Genomic DNA, 21696 nt, shown 5'->3' on the forward strand with positions numbered 1-21696 from the left:
CGCTTCCTGGTGTATGATACAATGATAAGCTGTCAGCTCACCTGTCGCGTTTTCCTCTTGCATCTTTTCCCGTATCTTCGCCACCAGTCCGCTCCTGTGTCCACACATCGCAGGTGCTCCGTCGGTTGTCAAACCCACGAGTTTTTCCCAAGGCAGCTCCATCTCATTTACACATCTTGACACCTCTTCATACAAATCATGCCCCGTAGTTGTGCCATGCATAGGACGTAAAGCCAAAAACTCCTCTGTCACGCTTAGGCTGGAGTCCACTCCGCGGATGAAAATTGACAACTGGGCAATGTCAGAAATGTCGGTGCTCTCATCCACAGCCAAGGAATATGCAATGAAATCTTTTCCCTTTTTCACAAGCTGCTCTTTTAGATTGATGGACAACTGGTCTACTCTCTCGGCAATGGTGTTTCTGCTCAGACTCACATTTAAAAAGAGTTGCCTTTTTTCTGGGCAAACTTCGTCACAAACTTTAATCATGCAGTTTTTGATGAAATCCCCCTCCGTAAATGGCCGGGCTGATTTAGCGATCTCTTCTGCCAAAATAAAACTGGCCTTGACAGCAGCCTGGCCTTGTGATTTGGCTTTTTTGAACAGAGCCTGTCGAGATTTGAGGCCTCGTTTTAATTCCTCTGCCTTTTGTAGCCTTTGTTCCATGTCCATATTCTTGTTTTTGTCCGCGTGTTTCGTTTCATAATGTCGTCTCAGATTATACTCTTTCAGTACCGCCACACTTTCTCCACACAGAAGACACACAGGTTTTCCAGCTACCTCCGTGAACATATACTCCGACTCCCACCTTGTTTGAAACCCCCGGTTCTCAGTGTCCACCTTCCGTTTTGCCATTTTTGATGGGTATCTGAAAGTTAATTTTACTGTGATGCTGACGACTGCTGTGCCAATAAATATTGAAATGAAGCAGCCTACTGCTCGGTGCGTCACCGTTGCATTGTGGGAAATGTAGTATTGGTGCGTGTAAAAGATCTGCGGGCTGCCGGCTTGCTGCGGTCTGCGGGCCGGTTCTAATAATAAATCAAGATCATCCCAGGGGCCGTAAAAAACCTTCTCGCGGGCCGGATGTGGCCCGCGGGCCTTGACTCTGACATATGTGCCCTACAGGGTCACAGTGACAATCGGTTTGAGTAATACCTACAAAATCATAAGGAACTGTACTCAGATACAGTATATTAAGTGCAACAGGTTTGCTGAAAAGTTTTGAGTAATGACAGCACATTGGCGTTTACAGTATAGCTAGCAGTGGGAAGATTTAGGTTAAGCAATTTCAAGCTAATTAACAGATTTTAATATACAGGAACACTGTGATGCATGTGTGTTATCTTTTACAAACATATACTGTACTATATGGAAAGCAATCCCACAAGCAGATCTCTAAGCAGATCCAGCCTGCTTAGATATGCTGGGGAGGCTGCCTTGGGACATACTCCCCATGATAATGTCTAAACACGCACGCATGTACTCACTCGCATGCACGCACCACCAGCTTTTCCCTTATAGCTTTTCCATATTCCTCCTAATCACAAAGTCAAATCAAATTGTATTGGTCACATACACATGGTTAGCAGATGTTAATGCGAGTGTAGCGAAATGCTTGTGCTTCTAGTTCCGACAGTGCAGTAATATCTAACAAGTAATCGAACAACTCCCCAACAACTACCTAATACACACACATCTAAAGGGGTGAATAAGAATATGTACATATAAATATATGGATGAGCGATGACCGAGCGGCATAGGCAAGGTGCAATAGAGTTGGTATAAAATACAGTATACACATATGATATGAGTAATGTAAGATCTGTAAACATTATTAAAGTGGCATTGTTTAAAGTGACTTGTGATCAATTTATTAAAGTGGCCAGTGATTGGATCTAAATCTAGGCAGAAGCCTCTCTGAGTTAGTGATTGCTGTTTAGCAGTCTGATGGCCTTGTGATAGAAGCTGTTTTTAAGTCTCTCGGTCCCAACTTTGATGCACCTGTACTGACCTCGCTTTCTGGATGGTAGCGGTGTGAACAGGCAGTGGCTCGGGTCGTTGTTGTCCTTGATGATCTTGTCACCCAAAACCCTGACAAACTTTTACAGATGTAAAATTTGATTTGACTTTGTGATTAGGAATATGGAAAAGCTATAAGGGAAAAGCTGGTGATGCGTGTGGTGCTCCCTTAGCTGTTTCCTGAAGTCCACGATAATCTCCTTTGTTTTGTTGACGTTGAGTGAGTGGTTGTTGCAAACTGAAGTGGGTCAAGGGTGGCCGGTAAGATGGAGGTGATATGATCCTTGACTAGTCTCTCAAAGCTCTTCATAACGACAGAAGTGAGTGCTACCGGGCAGTAGTCATTTCGTTCAGTTATATTTGCTTCTTGGGACAGGAACAATCGTGGCCATCTTGAAGCATGTGGGGACAGCAGAGTGGGATAGGGAGCGATTGAATATGTCCGTAAACACACCAGCCAGCTGGTCTGCACATGCTCTGAGGACGTGGCTAGGGATGCCGTCTGGCTCAGCAGCCCTGCAAGGGTTAGCATGTTGAAATGTTTTGCTCATGTCGGCCACAGAGAAGGGGGGGGGCGCTAACTGCGCCTTGTTAGCGGGCCGCGGCGGTGGCACTGTATTATCCTTGAAGCGGGCAAAGAAGCGTCGGTGTCCGTGAAGTGTCTGTTTTTCTTTTTGTGGTCCTTTACTTCCTGTAGACCCTGCCACATACGTCTCGTTTCTGCGCCGTTGAATTGCAACTCCACTTTGTCCCTGTAACGACATTTCACTTGTTTGATTGGCTTGCGGGGGGAATAACTACACTGGTAATATTCGGGCATATTCCCAGATCTCTTTCCGTGGTTAAATGCGGTGTTTCGCGCTTTCAGTTTTGCGTGAATGCCACCATCCATCCACGGTTTCTTGTTAGGGTAGGTTTTAATAGTCACAGTGGGTACAACATCTCCAATGCACTTCCTAATAAACTCACTCACCGAGTCAGCGTATAGATCAATGTTGTTCTGAGGCTGACAGCGACATATCCCAGTCCGCGTGATCAAAACAATCTTGAAGTGTTGAATGGTTCTAGTCACTGGTACATCCTGTTTGAGTTTCTGCCTATAAGAAAATCGGAGCAAGATGGCGTCGTGTTCGGATTTGCCAAAGAGAGGGCGGGGGAGGGCTTTGTATGCATCGCGGAAGTTAGAGTAGCAGTGATCGAGTGTATTAACCCCGCGCGTAGTGCAATCAATATGCTGATAGAATTTATGTAGCCTTGTTCTCAAATTTGCTTTGGTAAAATCCCCTTCCACAATAAATGCAGCCTCAGGATGTATGGTTTCCAGTTGACATAGAGTCCAGTGAAGTTTCTTGAGGGCCATCTTGGTATCTGCAGAGGGGGGAATGTACACAGCTGTGACGATAACTGAGTAGAATTCTCTTGGGAAGTAATATAGCCAGCATTTGATTGTAAGGAATTCTAGGTTGGATGAACAGAAGGACTTGAGTTCCTGTATGTTGTTATGATTACACCATGAGTCTTTAATCATGAAGCATACAACCCCGTCCTTCCTCTTCCCAGAGAGGTGTTTATCTCTGTCAGCGCGATGCATGGAGAAGCCCGGTGGCTGAACCGATTCCAACAACATATCCTGAGAGAGCCATGTTTCCGTAAAACAGAGAATGTTACAATCTCTGATATCTCTCTGGAAGGCAACTCTTGCTCGAATTTCATCTACCTTGTTGTCAAGAGACTGGACATTGGCGAGTAATATACTCGGGAGCGGTGGGCGATGTGCACGTCTACGGAGCCTGACCAGGATTTCTTAAATAAACAAATTCATTTATTCAAAAATTAAGGAGAACAGCAGAGAAAGAGAGGGAGAGGGCTAGCTATATTTTGTTGTATGTATTTTTCTTCTCGTGTACCTTTTACTTAGCTGATGCAGCTAATTTAGCCTACTCAACAATCTGACTCGAACAGAGAGGGGTGCTATTTTTGTTAGCTAGCTGGCTAAGGCTAGCCAACACTACAACTCTTCCAAGTCAAAGTAAGCTTTTGGTTTTATTAATTTATTTCCACCGGGGTCAGTCTGTGTAACTGCTAAACTGCTTGCTGTACACTGCTTGATTGTACTCATTGATTGGATTTACTAATGCGTTAGTTCTAGTTTGTTGACTATAACTTTAATATGGTGACAATGATGTAGGCAGTTTTATGTGCCTGGTCACAGACAGCTGTTGTGCACTGAAGTCCACAAGCAAAGAGAAAAGGTGAGAGGAGGAGAGAACTTAGATGTTAGAAGGAATTATACAACGTGTAACGTGATGATGCAGTATGTGGCTGCTATGAAAGTGAACTGTGACTGTGTGCAGGTGATCAGTGGTGTATTCATCCTTCCAATTATGTTGCAAAACGTTTCTTAAACGAGGAGGGACCTACCTGAATTTTCCAATAGAAACTCTTGTTTACACCCCACATCATCTAGATGCAGGCAAGAAGTGTGCAAGGTGGTATTGAATGTGTCACTGCCTGTCACCTTGGTTACTCCAATTTGTCTCGCGAACTGTGAACCTGCGTTATAAACTTTCATTTGTAGGCTAGGTTGTAGCAACTTCCTGGTGGCTATAGGGCAATTTCGAGTATCATATAGTAACCTAAACCTATCAATGTTACATTGAGCTGGGTGAATGGAATACAAGTATGAATGACAGTCATCCAATATGCTGTAAATGAAATAAGGCCATGCTCATGAAAAAGATTGTCCTCCTTAATATTGAATGGAATCTACCGCCACTGTTACACACAAACACAGACAGTGTACAATGTCTTAAACCCTTAGAGTCGATGCCCACATCCCCGCAGGAAATCTAATTAGCATAATTCAAAAATTCACAGAACAATCTGTCCGTTTTTTTTGCATTGGATGTTCCTCAATCCACAGCATACGCCGATGTCGCACTTCAGCATCTGCGGTGAAAGGTGACAGAGCTAGAGCAGTGTTTGTCAGACCATGAGACATCCCAAAAATTGGTCTTCTCAAAACATTGTCTGTAGCGTCCGTACAGTTTGGGATACACACTAATATGACCCCTCTGTGGAAAGGTGAGACTCATGAACACATAATGTCGCTACATGTACATGTTTTGCTCTAGGACGCCCACAGGCCTCACAAGAGTTGTCTGAAGGTCTCCCGGGTGGCGCAGTGGTCTAGGGCACTGCATCGCCGTGCTAGCTGCGCCACCAGAGTCTCTGGGTTCGCGCCCAGGCTGGGCTGGGTTCGCGCCCAGGCTCTGTCGCAGCCGGCCGCAACCGGGAGATCCGTGGGGCGACGCACAATTGGCATAGCGTCGTCCGGGTTAGGGAGGGTTTGGCCGGTAGGGAGGGTTTGGCCGGTAGGGATATCCTTGTCTCAGTATGTAAAAATGTAATAAAATGTATGCACTCTACTGTAAGTCGCTCTGGATAAGAGCGTCTGCTCTTGGCCGGTAGGGATATCCTTGTCTCAGTATGTAAAAATGTAATAAAATGTATGCACTCTACTGTAAGTTGCTCTGGATAAGAGCGTCTGCTAAATGACAAAAAAATAAAAAAATAAAATGAAGGTCCCCCGGTATCAGTTGAAAAATGATTGCAAGTACAGTATATGTATATTATGATTTTTTTGGGGGGGGCCTTCATCTGTTGTTCCATGTTGTGAATCTGTTATTCAATGCATTTGTATGGGCTAAGGCCCCAAAAATGTTTTCATCAATTAATGTACTTTGAGTGTGTATGGGCATGGGTGCATGTGTGTGTGTTTTCATCCGGTATGTTTGTGTGCGTGCATGTGGTCTCTCTCATTAATCGAGTCCGTTTTTAATCAATATGCGAGTTGGGAGTTGGCTCCCTGTTTTCCGTCTTGGTTGGCTTATTATTTATTTATGGTAGTTGACACACCGTCTCTGATTCACAAATGTACACACATACTTGGGCATCAGTTGGCCCCGCTTACATATAGGATGCGGGGAGTTTGAGAGCTAAGCGCTCACTTAATTAGCCCAAACACAGCTGCATTCTGGCAGATATGAGTGGTTATAAAGTGGAGAGATGGATAGAGAGGTAGTATGTAGAGAGAAAGAGAGAGGGAGAGGCAGAGAGAGAGAGAGGGAGAGGCAGAGAGAGGGAGAGGCAGAGTGAGGGAGAGGCAGAGTGAGGGAGAGGCAGAGTGAGGGAGAGGCAGAGTGAGGGAGAGGCAGAGTGAGGGAGAGGCAGAGAGAGGGAGAGGCAGAGAGAGGGAGAGGCAGAGAGAGGGAGAGGCAGAGAGATGGGGAGAGAGAAAGGCAGTGAGAGAGGGAGGGCAGAACCCTAGACAGTACCCTGTCTAGTTTCTCTGTACCTCCTTAGGGTTACAGGATGTTGATTTTGATCGTCACCCCAAAGTCATGGTTCACAACGCAGAGGTCATGTTCTGACTCTAACTGTCGGAAGTTGTTGTTGTGAAACAGGTTGTAGTGCAGCATGGCTATTGTAGTGCCCCTGCTTATGAGGTGACTGAACCAGTCCAGAGCTGAGTATGGAGGTGCGTAGAGGGTTAGCGGTTTGAGGTTTGAGGTTGAAGAAAATAAAAAATTGAAAAGGAGAACCACACACTCTAAAAGCTCAGATGCAATAATTGTTGCACCTAACTTGTTATGGCTGCAGGGGGCGTATTGAAAAACTGGAAAATATGTGCCCATTTTCAAATGGCCTCTTACTCAATTTTTGCTCGTACAATATGCATATTATTATTAGTATTGGATAGAAAACACTGTCTAGTTTCTAAAACAGGTTTAATTATTTCTCTAAGTGAAACATAACTCTTTTTACAGCCCATTTTCTATCCGGAAGTGAAATTTCCAAGAAGCTATGTCTCTCTTCAAGATACTCTCTATATAAGGCCTTGGCACTTAGGACTGTAGAAACACGTCACACGCCTTCCCCTGGATGTCATGCGGAAGTGAGAGAAGAAATGACTTGATTATCTCTGTCAGGGACTGAAAACAACATCTTGGAGTCAGAAGTGCGCACTTAATTTTTTTTTCTGGGCGCGAAGTAGGAACTGGACTGCGCTCCTGGAAAACCCTCGTTATAGGTGAATATGACCTCCGGCTTCGATTTTATTTGATACATGTCACAATATCATCCTAAAGTATGTTTTTTCAATATACTTTAATTATATTATTGAAATTTATTCTGGACTTTAGACGTGATGCGACGCAAGAATTTTGTCAAGACGGAGAGGTTAGCACGGCATGGCCAGTGTGCATGCTAATTCAAGAGGGACATCGTTCGTTCTGGGTCCAAATGAAGACGGTTCTGAACAAAGGACCCTTTGGAGAACATTCTGATGGAAAATCAACAAAGATAAGGACCCAATTTGGGATGCTTTTTCATATATCTGTCGAACTGTGCTATCGCTAGCGTTTGACTAGAATCAATGCTGCTGTGTGTTAGCTATTGTAGTAAGCTAATATAACGATATATTGTGTTTTCGCTGTAAAACACTTCAGAAATCGGAAATATTGTCTGTATTCACAAGATCTTTCTCTTTCATTAGCTATCCACCATATATTTTTCTGAAATGATTTATGATGAGTAATAAGGTAGTTGACGTTGGTGTCTATTTTCTCTGGCTACTCCCGTGCGATTTCTGACTGTAGCTATGATGGTAGCAGTAATGTAAAACTGATTTATAGCTAAAATATGCAATTTTTTTGAACAAAACATAGATTTATTGTGTAACATGTTATAGGACTGTCATCTGAGGTAGTTTTTCTAGGTTATTTAGGTTGGTTCTAGGTTAGTTAGGTTGGCTTGTGCATGCTACTTGCATCCTACTTGTGCTGTGAAAAATGTCTGTCCTCTTTTTTATTTGGTGGTGAGCTAACATAAATATATGTGGTGTTTTCTCTGTAAAACATTTAAAAAATCGGACATGTTGGCTGGATTGACAAGATGTTTATCTTTCAAATGCTGTATTGGACTTGTTAATGTGTGAAAGTTAAATATTTAAAAAAAATAGATTTTGAATTTCGCGCCCTGCATTTGAGCTGGATGTTGTCATAGGTGTACCGGCGTCGGGCTGCAGCCATAACAGGCTAACCAGCCATGTTGTAGTGGCTATATGAAACTTACGTGATATAGAAACACTTACATGATCTAGCCATGGCATTTCCATGGTAACAGCCTAGTTCTCCAGAGGCTCTTCAGCATGTGTGCCTTTGTCTTGGTGTCTTCGATTAGTGTGTGGAAATCCCGCTGCTGCGTGTGTGTTTGTTCCCGTTGACACCTTTATGTAATGATCAATAGCCTGGAGAAAACAAAGAGAAATTACAGATGGAAAAAGGAAATTTGGTAATTAGAAACTATATGTCATTTAAGTCAGACATACTGCATATAGTATACTATGTTTGTTTGAGAGTTACCGGTAATGATGAGGAGAAATGTATTCACTAATACAATGTATTCACTGATAATGGTTATCCCCCCCCTACTTCCTCAAATGTCAGGGAATAACTGTCTCTTTGCTTTGCCTCATGGGTAGCATTTGTGTTTTTCATCTAAAGGTAATAATAACGAATGAGGGAGGACCTTGGAGCCTGGTTGTCATTTTTTTCCCTTTTCACCAATGTTTTTTTCTCTGCACATAACGGAATATTATAGGCTCAGCACAGGGAGTAATTTCATCTCTAATTTTCACATTGATGCCAATTTAATTGTATTGGATTTATGCTAAACATTCTCTTTACAGATCTGTAGGAAAGGAAGGTTGGAGGGAGGGGACCACCAATCACTTCCGAGCTTGGATGGGTGCTACATATTGGAGGTGGGTCACAAAATGTTCTCCAATACAATGTAAAGCACTTTAAGCATAAAAAAAGCACTATTTAACCAAATACATTTGGCCCCTTTCTCAAGAGGTAGGCCTTCACTTTGGCTTTCACTTCTCCCTTCACATATTCGGTTTTGGCCCTCAATTCGGCTAGCATTGCTGTCTGTTCACACAGAAACACGTGTGCTTTCTCTTAATATTTCTTAGGGTTAGTGTGTTGTTAGACTGTTGATATACTGTATGGCCACTTGGTCCGCTCTACCCTACGTGAAATACTCTGAGAATAGAAGTACTGTAGCTATATTTGCAATCCATAGTGCACCTATGGAAGAGGTTAGTCTATGTTATTACCAAGACCACCGCAGTCTGCTAAATATAATATGGTGAGATAGTGTGAAACGAGAGAATGAATGACAGATGTGGAAAAACTGGGGCGGAGAAGAGGAAATATGGTGCTATTTAGGACCCACTCCGAAACTCCTACATAATGGAGTTAGTATGTGGCACCAGAAGTAATGGTGCCGTCTTATAGTATCCAACATGACACCAGAGCAGAAACACTATATGAATCATTCTTAAGACAGGGTGGAGTACCAATGCATAGCGCATAGCCTACTGTGCTGCTGTACAAGCCAGTGTCATTACTCTTTTATATCGCCGCGATGTTCATTAAAGGCTGATTATTTAAGGCATTAATAACACTTTCGTGCGATCAGAGTTAAATATGATTGATAGTGGGAATGTCATGTACATGTGTTTCATCTCCAGTTCACTCCGTTGTATCAAAGTAACGTCACACTGGCAGATACAGTGCTTTCGGAAAGTATTCAGACCCTTGACTTTTTCCACATTTCACAGCCATTTTCTCCCCTCATTAATCTACACACAATAGCCCATAATGACAGAGAAAAACAAGTTTATTAAATATATGTAAATATGACATTTACATAAGTATTCAGACCATTTACTCATTACTTTGTTGAAGCACCTTTGGCAGCGATTACAGACTTGAGTCTTCTTGGGTATGACGCTACAAGCTTGGTACACCATCCAACCTCTCAAGCTCTGTCAGGTTGGATGGGGAACGTAGCCGCACAGCTATGTTCAGGTCTCTCCAGAGATGTTCGATCGGGTTCAAGTCCGGCGTCTGGCTGTGCAGCTTGTCCCGAAGCCACTCCTGCGTTGTCTTGGCTGTGTGCTTAGGGTCGTTGTCCTGTTGGAAGGTGAACCTTCGCCTCAGGCAGAGGTCCTGATTGCTCTGGAGCAGATTTTCATCAAGGATCATTCTGTACTTTGCTCTGTTCATCTCGATCCTGACTAGTCTTCCAGTCCCTGTTGCTGAAAAACATCCTCCCAGCATGATGCTGCCACCACCGTACTCCGGACATGACGCTTGGCATTCAAGTCAAGGCTCTTTTTTTTGTAGTTTGCCACCTACAGCCATCCATTCCCACACTTCATCTTTTGGTGCATTGCTTTGCATGTCTCTAATGTGTTTCAATGTATCCAAGGTGTATGTCCTAATCAGTTTAGGTGGCAGAGGTTTTTGCTTGGCAGCCGACTTGGCAGCTCTGTCAGCCAAGTCATTACTTTTACTCTCGTCTGTAAAGCTTTTTACATGTGCTTTAACTTTCAAAATTGCAACTTGTTTAGGCAACTGGAGAGCATTCAGTAGAGCCATAATCTCTGGTCCATTCTTCACAGGAGCTTCCAGTGATGTCATGAATCCTCTGTTTTTCCTTCAGCCTGTTGCATGCTTCTGTCAAAGTCACCCATTCCGCTACCTGTGCTGATGTCCCTGCCGGTAACATGCCTGTCACTATCACATTGTCCACTGTAGTAACTGCCCAGCCTGCCTTCCTCTCACCCCCCTCCACAATGCTTGAACCATCTGTGTATAAGATAAACTCAGGGTTTTCCAACGTATTACTTTTAGTAAACCCATCAGCGAGCTGATCCAAAGCCAACTCACAACAGTTGTATTCAAGTAATGTGGTATCTGGAGGAAGCATCAGAGTAGCTGGATTACACAGTGTGCCACGTTGTATGGTGATGTTAGGAGCCTCCAACACCGTTGACGACTTGTTCCAACGAGCAGCTCTGACCTGTGCAGCTCATTTCCTTGCTAAAAGAGTATGAACAGTATGTGGACCCTTGGTGTTAAGATGTTGGTCGAGAACAAGCGATGCCACCATCAACACAGCGACCACTTCCTTCAAATAGTAGTCTACAGCTTTCTGACCATTACCATGGTTTTGTGTCAGAACTGAGGTCATGTAGCCACCTTTTTCAGCCACGATGAGGGTGAACGGTTGGCCTGAGTTCGGGAATGACAAAAGCCGGCACTGATGGCAGAGCAAGTTTAAGCTTGCCAAAAGCCTCTTTCTGTTCTTCCGTGAAGGCTTTTGAATCAGGGTCTCCCTTGAGGTCGTTAACATGTGTTGCCTCATCTTCTGACACCAACAATATATCATCAACATATTGTATGACAACATATGACATCGGAGGGAGATCTTGGAGATTTCGCCGCAATGTCTGATGGTAAATCAAAGGACTATTATGAAGGCCCATAGGAGTCCTAGTCCACTGATACTGTTGACCATCCACAGAAAAAGCAAGCCATGGATGTACAGTGATTGATCAACTAAAAGTTTTGAGATCATGCTGCGGGATTTAGAGGTCATTTGTGGTTTAGTACGGTACCCTGCATCACTGCTTCATTGCTCCAGATCAGCTCAATGGGGAGTTAGAGCACTGATTATGTTGTTGGGACCCAAGACGCTAATGTGTCTCTGACAATGAATGGGAAAATTGTGCACAACTTCCTAATTGAATTTCAATGAAGTGAATGATGAGGATGAAGAAGGTCGTTGAACTTAGAACAATAGTGTAAGAATTCATATTCCTCTGTCCAGCACGCACACACCAAGAAAAAAAATATATACATTTTTGTTTCCACTCGTCAGTATTACTGGTGTTACACTAAGGTCTGTATTCTATGAGAAACAAAAATGTTCAATTATATATATATCAATTATATTCCATGATATTCTTAAGATACATGTGTTGACTGAATATAAGCAAGTGATGTCTGCTAAATAATCAACTTGATGGAGCAGTCATTTGGCCTCGGCACCTACACAAAGCTGAGTGACACACTCATTCATGGCTTTGGATCTAAATAAATAAAAGTGCCAACATTCTTTCTGATAGTCTTTAATAAATAAATGTTTTGGTTATCCTTACCTGGACACCCTGTATTATAATATCCCATTATGGACTATTAGCAGGACAATAGACTCTTGCCAACACCTCTAAGTAGTTTGATTCTTTGTGCAAGGCAATTGATCAGCATTAAAAACACTGTTGATGGTGCCTCCCGAGTGGCGCAGCAGTCTAAGAAACTGCATCGCAGTGCAAACTGCATTGTTAGAGATGCTGGTTCGATACCCGTACCGGCCACAACCAGGAGACCCATGTGGCGATGCACAATTGGCCAGTGTCGTCCGGGTATGGGAGGGTTTGGCCAGCCGGTATGTCCTTGTCCAAAAAAATAGGCACGGTGAGCTTTTGGTTTCTCGTCCTCCAAAAACATAAATAAATATTTTAGCCTTTATAAATATTATTTTGACCTTTATTCAGATTACAGTCCCTCACTTTCTCATGGTTCCACAGAATACCAACTGGGAGGCAAATGTGGCTTCTTCATCAACATCTTTATGCTTTCGTTAATAAAATAATGATACAAATACTCTCGCCAGCTTTGATCCGTGCCTGGCCTGCAGGATGCACATTTCTTTGTTTGTCAGATGAATCACTGGGTCGAAACTACAGAACAATACAAAACAAGAGAACAGACATGGTCATGGTCCCGAGTGGCGCAGTGGTCTAAGGCACTGCATCACTAATGTCCCTGATTTGAATCCTGGCTGTATCACATCCGGCTGTGATTGGGAGTCCGATAGGGCGGCGCACAATTGGCTCAGCGTCATCTGGGTTTTGCCGGGGTAGGCCGTCATTGTAAATAAGAATTTGTTCTTAACTGACTTGCCTAATTAAATATAGGTTCAGTAATATTTTTGTTGAAATTTTGTAATGTGTTTTGTTTGGTAATTTTTTTTGTAAATATTAATTCACATTTGTGGTGCCACTAAATAAACAATGAAGAAATTAACTTATTTTTTTGTTTCTACTTGATCAGAACAAGCTGGAACTTGACTGTAGCATATTACTCACTAAAACTGTTGTAATACTAAGGTTTTTATTCTAAGAGAAACTAAAATGACCTAGATTCCATGTACAGTATTATAGTCTCTAAAAGGGAAACTAGTTCTCCTTTCATAAAGGACGGATTACAAAAAGAAAACCAGCCCGTCGCGGACCAGAATGTCTTGCTCCCAGACAGACTAAATAACTTCTTTGCTCGCTTTGAGGACAATACAGTGCCACTGACACGGCCCGCTACCAAAACCTGCGGACTGTCCTTCACTGTGAGTAAAACATTTAAACGTGTTAACCCTCGCAAGGCTGCAGGCCCAGGCGGCATCCCCAGCCGCGTCCTCAGAGCATGCGCAGACCAGCTGGCTGGTGTGTTTACGGACATATTCAATCAATCCTTATCCCAGTCTGCTGTTCCCACATGCTTCAAGAGGGCCACCATTGTTCCTGTTCCCAAGAAAGCTAAGGTAACTGAGCTAAACGACTACCGCCCCGTAGCACTCACTTCCGTTATCATGAAGTGCTTTGAGAGACTAGTCAAGGACCATATCACCTCCACCCTACCTGACACCCTAGACCCACTCCAATTTGCTTACCGACCCAATAGGTCCACAGACGACGCAATCGCAACCACACTGCACACTGCCCTAACCCATCTGGACAAGAGGAATACCTATGTGAGAATGCTGTTCATCGACTACAGCTCAGCATTTAACACCATAGTACCCTCCAAACTCGTGATCAAGCTCGAGACCCTGGGTCTCGACCCTGCCCTGTGCAACTGGGTACTGGACTTCCTGACGGGCCGCCCCCAGCTGGTGAGGGTAGGTAACAACATCTCCACCCCGCTGATCCTCAACACTGGGGCCCCACAAGGGTGCGTTCTGTGCCCTCTCCTGTACTCCCTGTTCACCCACGACTCAATCATCAAGTTTGCGGACGACACTACAGTGGTAGGCTTGATTACCAACAATGACGAGACGGCCTACAGGGAGGAGGTGAGGGCCCTCGGAGTGTGGTGTCAGGAAAATAACCTCACACTCAACGTCAACAAAACAAAGGAGATGATTGTGGACTTCAGGAAACAGCAGAGGGAGCACCCCCCTATCCACATCGACAGGACAGTAATGGAGAGGGTAGTAAGTTAAGTTCCTCGGCGTACACATCACGGACAAACTGAATTGGTCCACCCACACAGACAGCGTTGTGAAGAAGGCGCAGCAGCCTATGACACTCATAGGACTTCATGTTACACAATACATGTATGTTTTGTTTGATAAAGTTCATATTTATATAAAAAAATCGGAGTTTACTTTGGCGCGTTACATTCACTAGTTCCAAAAACATCCAGTGATTTTGTATAGCCACATCGTTTCAACAGAAATACTCATCATAAATGTAGATGATAATACAAGTTATACACATGGAAGTATAGATATACCTCTCCTTAATGCATCCGCTGTGTCAGATTTCAAAAAAACTTTACGGAAAAAGCAAACCATGCAATCATCTGAGACGGAGCTCAGAACAATAGTCAAATTAGTCGCCATGGAGTCAACAGAAACCAGAAATTACATGATAAATATTCCCTTACCTTTGATGATATTCATCAGAATGCACTCCCAGGAATCCCAGGTCCACAATAAATGCTTGATTTGTTCGATAATGTCCGTTATTTATGTCCAATTAGCTACCTTGGTTAGCGCGTTTGGTAAACAATTCCAAAGTCACGAAGCGCGTTCACTAAAACCTGACGAAATGTCCAAAGGTTCCGTAACAGTCAGTAGAAACATGTCAAACGATGTATTGAATCAATCTTTAGAATGTTATTAAAATAAATCTTGAATAAGGTTCCAACCGGAGAATTACATTGACTTCAGATGAGCGATGGAACGGAGCTGCCTCTCATGTGAACGCGCGTGGTCAAAGAATGTTCACCTCATGGCAGTGGTGACTAATTCTCCTCTCATTCGGCTCCCCTTCACAGTAGAGTCATCAGACAAAGTTCTACAGACTGTTGACATCTAGTGGGAGCCGTAAGAAGTGAATACTCATTCATATCTTGCTGTGATTTCAATGGGATCTTGGTTGAAACTTGACCAGCCTCAGAAGCCTCACAGACATAATTCAAACAGTTTTAGAAACTTCAGAGTGTTTTCTATCCAATACTAATAATAATATGCATATATTAGTAACTGGGACTGAGGAGCAGGCTGTTTACTCTGGGCACCTTTCATCCAAGCTACTCAATACTGCCCCTGCAGCCATAAGAAGTTAAACAGCCACCACTAACATCGAGTGGCTGCTGCCAACATACTGACTCAACTCCAGCTCACTTTAATAATGGAAATTGATCAAACATGTATCACTAGCCACTTTAAACAACGCCACTTAATATAATGTATATGTATATACTGTACTCTATATCTGTCACGGTTTTCTAAAGTAGAACCCAGAAGCAGACCAGGACAAGGAGAGTAGGACGAAGGTGAGTATTTATTTACAAGTTTAAACGTGGAGGTAGAAAGATCCAGGTGGCGGAGCGGGCAGCGGAGGTGAGTTGATGGGAGTGAATAGGCAGATCCAAGGGAGTAACAGAAGCCACCGACGACCAGGCAGGGATGGGGTGAGTGTTCCGGGTGAATGACTGTAGACAGAACAAACGGAGGTAAGTTCAAGGCAAGCAAGACGTACAAAACAATAACACAAACTCTATCAAACTGGAGGCTGATACGCTGGCACAACATACTGTTCATGGCTAACGATCCGGCAGGGAATGGATGGCAGGTCAGAGCTTATGAAGTGGAGGGGTGATGATCAGGACCAGGTGTGCAGATAGTTGATGAGATACAGGTGCGGGTAATCAGAGATCTCCCAACTAGCTACGTCGCCCGGCAACCAGACAGGGTACGTTCCAGGACACCGGAAAAACACTCCAGGACAGAACACAGGCAAAAACAGACTCAGGAAGCGGGATTCGTGACAGTACCCCCCCTCCGACGAACGCCACCGGGCGGACTACCCGGAGCGCCAGGGTGGAGGCGGTAGAAGTCACGAAGCAGGTCAGCATCAAGGATCTGACGCCGAGGAATCCAACTCCTCTCCTCTGGGCCATATCCTTCCCAATCCACGAGATACTGGAACCCTCGACCCCGCCGTCTGGAGTCCATGATGCGGCGCACCGTGTAGGCAGGATCACCTCCGATCATCAGAGGAGGAGGAGGACGAGGAGGAGGGGGCAACAGAGGACTGAGGAGAACCGGCTTGAGGCAGGAGACATGAAAGGTGGGGTGTACTCTAAGCGTTGCAGGCAACTTGAGTCGAACCACAACAGGATTAATGATTCTCTCCACCACAAACGGACCAATGAACTTCTGTGACAGTTTCTTCGACTCAGTCCGTAGAGGAAGATCCCGTGTAGCCAACCAAACCTTATCTCCGACGGTATAAGCGGGAGCAGGAATACGGGGACGATTCGCCTGGATCTGATACCGGTCAGAAACTCTAAGGAGGACCTTTCTGGCCCGATGCCAGGTCCGGTGGCAACAACGAATGTGGGCCTGGACAGAGGGAACCGAGAGATCCCTCTCCTGAGAAGGAAACAAGGGAGGTTGGTAACCGTACAGGCACTGGAAGGGAGACATCCCAGTGGCAGATGAAGGGAGAGTATTATGGGCATACTCGACCCAGGGTAACTGAGAGGACCAAGAGGTGGGATCAGAGGAGACAAGGCAGCGCAGCGTGGACTCCATCTTCTGGTTGGCTCTCTCCGCCTGACCATTAGATTGGGGGTGAAATCCAGATGTGAGACTGACTGTAGCTCCAATGGCCAAACAGAAGGATCTCCAGACAGCAGAGGTAAACTGAGGACCACGGTCAGAAACAATGTCACTGGGCAACCCGTGGACCCTGAAAACCTCCCTAACAAGGATCTCGGACGTCTCAGTGGCAGATGGAAGCTTGGAGATGGGGACAAAGTGAGCAAACTTGCTGAATCTGTCCACAATGGTCAGAATGACCCTGTTCCCAACAGAAGAGGGCAACCCCGTGACAAAGTCCAGGGCCAGATGCGACCAAGGTCGCCGGGGAATAGGTAGGGGGTGAAGAAGCCCAGAGCTGGGCCGATTGGTACTCTTATTCTGCGCACAAACAGGACAAGCGGCAACAAACCTCCAGGTATCTTCTCCCATGCCAGGCCACCAAAATCGTCTGCGCAGTAGCGCCATAGTCCGAGCAACGCCAGGGTGACTGCATCTTGCCATCTTTATGTAATACATGTATCACTAGCCACTTTAAACTATGCACTTTTGTGTTTACATACCCTACATTACTCATCTCATATGTATATACTGTACTCGATACCATCTACTGCATCTTGCCTATGCCGTTCTGTACCATCACTCATTCATATATCTTTATGTACATATTCTTTATCCCTTTACACTTGTGTGTATAAGGTAGTAGTTGTGGAATTGTTAGGTTAGATTACTCGTTGGTTATTACTGCATTGTCGGAACTAGAAGCACAAGCATTTCGCTACACTCGCATTAACATCTGCTAACCATGTGTATGTGACAAATAACATTTGATTTGATTTGATAATGCATCCTTACTTACAAAGGGATTATTGTTATTAGATATTCTCACAGCGCACATTTGTAAATCCCAAACTCTAAATGTAATTGGAAAGGTAAATACAAATTATTTGTGACATTGTGGTTACAATAAAGAATGTAAACAAGATGCTGTGTTTTTCTTTACAGTAGTGATGTACAGCTGGAGGCATTTTGAAAACAGGTTTTCACTAGTACTGTAGCAGGTGTAGTACTGTAGTACTGTAGCAGGTGTAGCCCATCATGCAAACAATGTTTCCTATTAGCAGGACAATAGACTCTTCATAGCCCGGCTACTGTATGTGTGAATTTCCCCAAGACCGCATGCTACCGCAAAATGTCGGAGAGCCATATAGATTGCAAAATAGTTGGGAAGAGATTCCATAGCACATGGTTTATGAATTGACACACAACTGTCCATTGCCCAGCTGCTGTGGGTGTGAAAATCCCCCAATTTGGTTTGGGTCATTGTCTGCATTTGGAGAAGATTAAAATACATTTAGCCTAAAAGCTAACATTAGGTACAATAGTAGAAATATACTGTACATGTAAATAGGCCTAAACATATCAAAATATTGCTATAATCCTACATTGAAAGAAATGATGTGGTCCCATAGTCATCTCTCTGACATAGGGTCCAGCATATCTCTTGATGATTTCTTCCTCAAAGAAATCTCGAGCCATGATACCTGAAAAAGGAGGCAACAGTGAATTATTGTGGAACACATAGCTGTCCGTGAGGTGTAGGGACTATATTTTATGTGCCTTTTGCTTAGTAAATAGCTAAACTTACCAAAATTCAAATATGGGCCTGGTCACTGGCGAGAATTTCCCCTCACACATGGAGATTGAGGGGATGCTTGAGACTCGGCTTGCTTGATCTTCTTACTTTTTTCTGTAGCAATTTTGATGGCCTTTGCCGAGCGCATCTTCATCCATTAGTGAGTCAATCGCTTGAATGGTCTCGCTGGAAAGGGAATACAATGTAAAAATGTGCAGCGTACAGTAAAAACCAGCAGTCAATTTATTTCAGTATTGTTTTTAGCAGTATTAGGCCTACTTTACAGTATTGTAGCCTACTGTAGCTGTTCATTTTCCTGGGTTTTTGCATTCGACTTAACACAGGGTTCATTAACTTCTTATGGCTGGGATTCCGTTAACGGGATCGATATGACAACAGCCAGTGAAAGTGCAGGGCGCCAAATTCAAAACAACAGAAATCTCATAATTACAATTCCTCAGACATACAAGTATTTTACACCATTTTAAAGATAAACTTGTTGTTAATCCCACCACAGTGTCCGATTTCAAAAAGGCTTTACGACGAAAGCACAACATATCATTATGTTAGGTCAGCACCTATTCACAGAAAAACACCGCCATTTTTCCAGCCAAAGAGAGGAGTCACAAAAAGCAGAAATAGAGATAAAATTAATCACTAACCTTTGATGATCTTCATCAGTGTCACGTTCCTGACCTTATTTCCTTTGTTCAGTCTTGTTTAGTTGGTCAGGACGTGAGCTGGGTGGGCATTCTATGTTATGTGTTTCTATGTTGGGTTTATTGTTTGGCCTAATATGGTTCTCAATCAGGGGCAGGTGTTTGTCATTGTCTCTGATTGGGAACCATATTAACCTGTCTAGGATGAGAGTGCCGCTAGCGGCACTCCCCCCCCACCCCCACTGAAAAACCAGTGCCGCGAAATTCAAAAACAATATTTTTTTAAAATATTTAACTTTCACACATTAAAGTCCAATACAGCTAATGAAAGACACAGATCTTGTGAATCCAGTCAACATGTCCGATTTTTAAAATGTTTTACAGGGAAGACACAATATGTAAAGATGTACATCTATTACCTAAAAACACATTAGCATAATCCACCATCTTTTATTTGTCCACCAACACCAGTAGCTATCACCAATTCGGCTAAACTAAGATATTTATAGCCCCTAACCAAGAAAAAAACTCATCAGATGACAGTCTGATAACATATTTATGGTATGGGATAGGTTTTGTTAGAAAAAAGTGCATATTTCAGGTAGATGGCATAGGTTACAATTGCACCCACCGTCACAAATGGAATAGAAAAACTACTTAGAGCAACGTGTTTACCTACTTACTAATCATCAAACATTTCGTAAAAATACACAGCATACACGAATCGAAAGACACAGATCCTGTGAATACAGACAATATTTCAGATTTTCTAAGTGTCTTACAGCGAAAACACAATAAATCGTTATATTAGCATAGCACATAGCACATAGCAGCCCAGCATTGATTCTAGCCAAAGTGAGCGATAAAAGTAAACATCGCCAAAATATATTAATTTTTTCACTAACCTTCTCAGAATTCTTCAGATGACACTCCTTTAACATCATATTACACAATCCATATAGAGTTTGATCGAAAATGTTTATATTTAGCCACCAAAATCATGGTTAGACAATGTGAAATGTAGCTCAGCTGGTCAGAAAATGTCTGTGCGCCACTTAGACAGTGATCTACTCTTATACATAAATACTCATAAACGTGACTAAAAAATATAGGGTGGACAGGGATTGATAGACAATTTAATTCTTAATACAATCGCGGAATTACATTTTTTAAATTATCCTTACTTTTCAATACAGCTTGCGCCAAGCGAAGCTACGTCAAAAAACATGGCGTCCTAAGCCACTAACATTTTTCGACAGAAACACGATTTATCATAATAAAAATGTCCTACTTTGAGCTGTTCTTCCATCAGTATCTTGGGCAAAGGATCCTTTCTTGGGTCCAATCGTCTTTTGGTGGAAAGCTGTCCTCTTGCCATGTGGAAATGCCAACTGCGTTCGGGATGAACTGGAAGCGTGCCCAGCAATTCACAGCGTTTCAGAAATAAATGTCCCAAAATCGCACTAAACGGATATAAATTGCTATAAAACGCTTTAAATTAACTACCTTATGATGTTTTTAACTCCCATAACGAGTAGAAACATGACCAGAGTAATATTACTCCCTCCACTAATGCTTGGAACAGGTGCGGGTCGGTGTCCTCTAGGCGCATGACGCAGCTCCAAAAGAGTTACTAGCCTCAGGGTTTTTTAATTTATAGTGCCTGTGAACGCGCAATCGACCCCATTCAAATCGTCATCACGTAAAGACATCCAGGGGAAGACGTAAGCAGTGTCCGTATAGTCATAGCAATAACAGTGCCCTTTTAACTGACTCCAGAACAGTGGCCAAAATTTCTGAAATCTGACTCCATGTCAGGGAAATTGCTGTAGAATGGGCTCTGTTCCACTTAGAGACAAAATTTCAACTCCTATAGAAACTATAGACTGTTTTCTATCCAATAATAATAATAATATGCATATTGTACGATCAAGAACTTTGTGGGAAGCCGTTTCAAAAATTACACGATTAGCATAAATAGTCACAACAGCGCCCCCATCCTAAACAGGTTTAAGGTTGACTGTTTTCACTGTTTGTTTGTGGGTGATTGTTCCTGTTCGTTGCGTTCATTGTCTCTATGTTCACATGTTCAGGTCTGTAGCGTCGTTAGTTTCATTTTCTGTTTATTGTTTTGTTCGTGTTGTTAAGTATTCCAATAAATATGGAAACGTACCACGCTGCAATTTGGTCCTCCTCTCTTCCACCTAACGACGAGCGTTACAAGCAGATGACACTCATAGGACTTTGTATTACACAATACATGTATGTTTTGTTCGATAAAGTTCATATTTATATCCAAAAATCTCAGTTTACATTGGCCCTCCAAAACATCCGGTGATTTTGCAGAGAGCCACATCAATTTACAGAAATACTCATAATAAATATTGATAAAAGATACAAGTATTAAACATGGAACTTTAGATAAACCTCTCCATAATGCAACCGCTGTGTCAGATTTCAAATAAACTTTACGGAAAAAGCAAACCATGCTATAATCTGAGTACAGCGCTCAGAGACCAAACAAGCCATAAAGATATCTGCGATGTTGTGGAGTCAGATGTCAGAATAGCA

The sequence above is a fragment of the Salvelinus alpinus genome, chromosome 24, assembly GCF_045679555.1.
Source record: "Salvelinus alpinus chromosome 24, SLU_Salpinus.1, whole genome shotgun sequence".
NCBI lineage: Eukaryota > Metazoa > Chordata > Actinopteri > Salmoniformes > Salmonidae > Salvelinus > Salvelinus alpinus.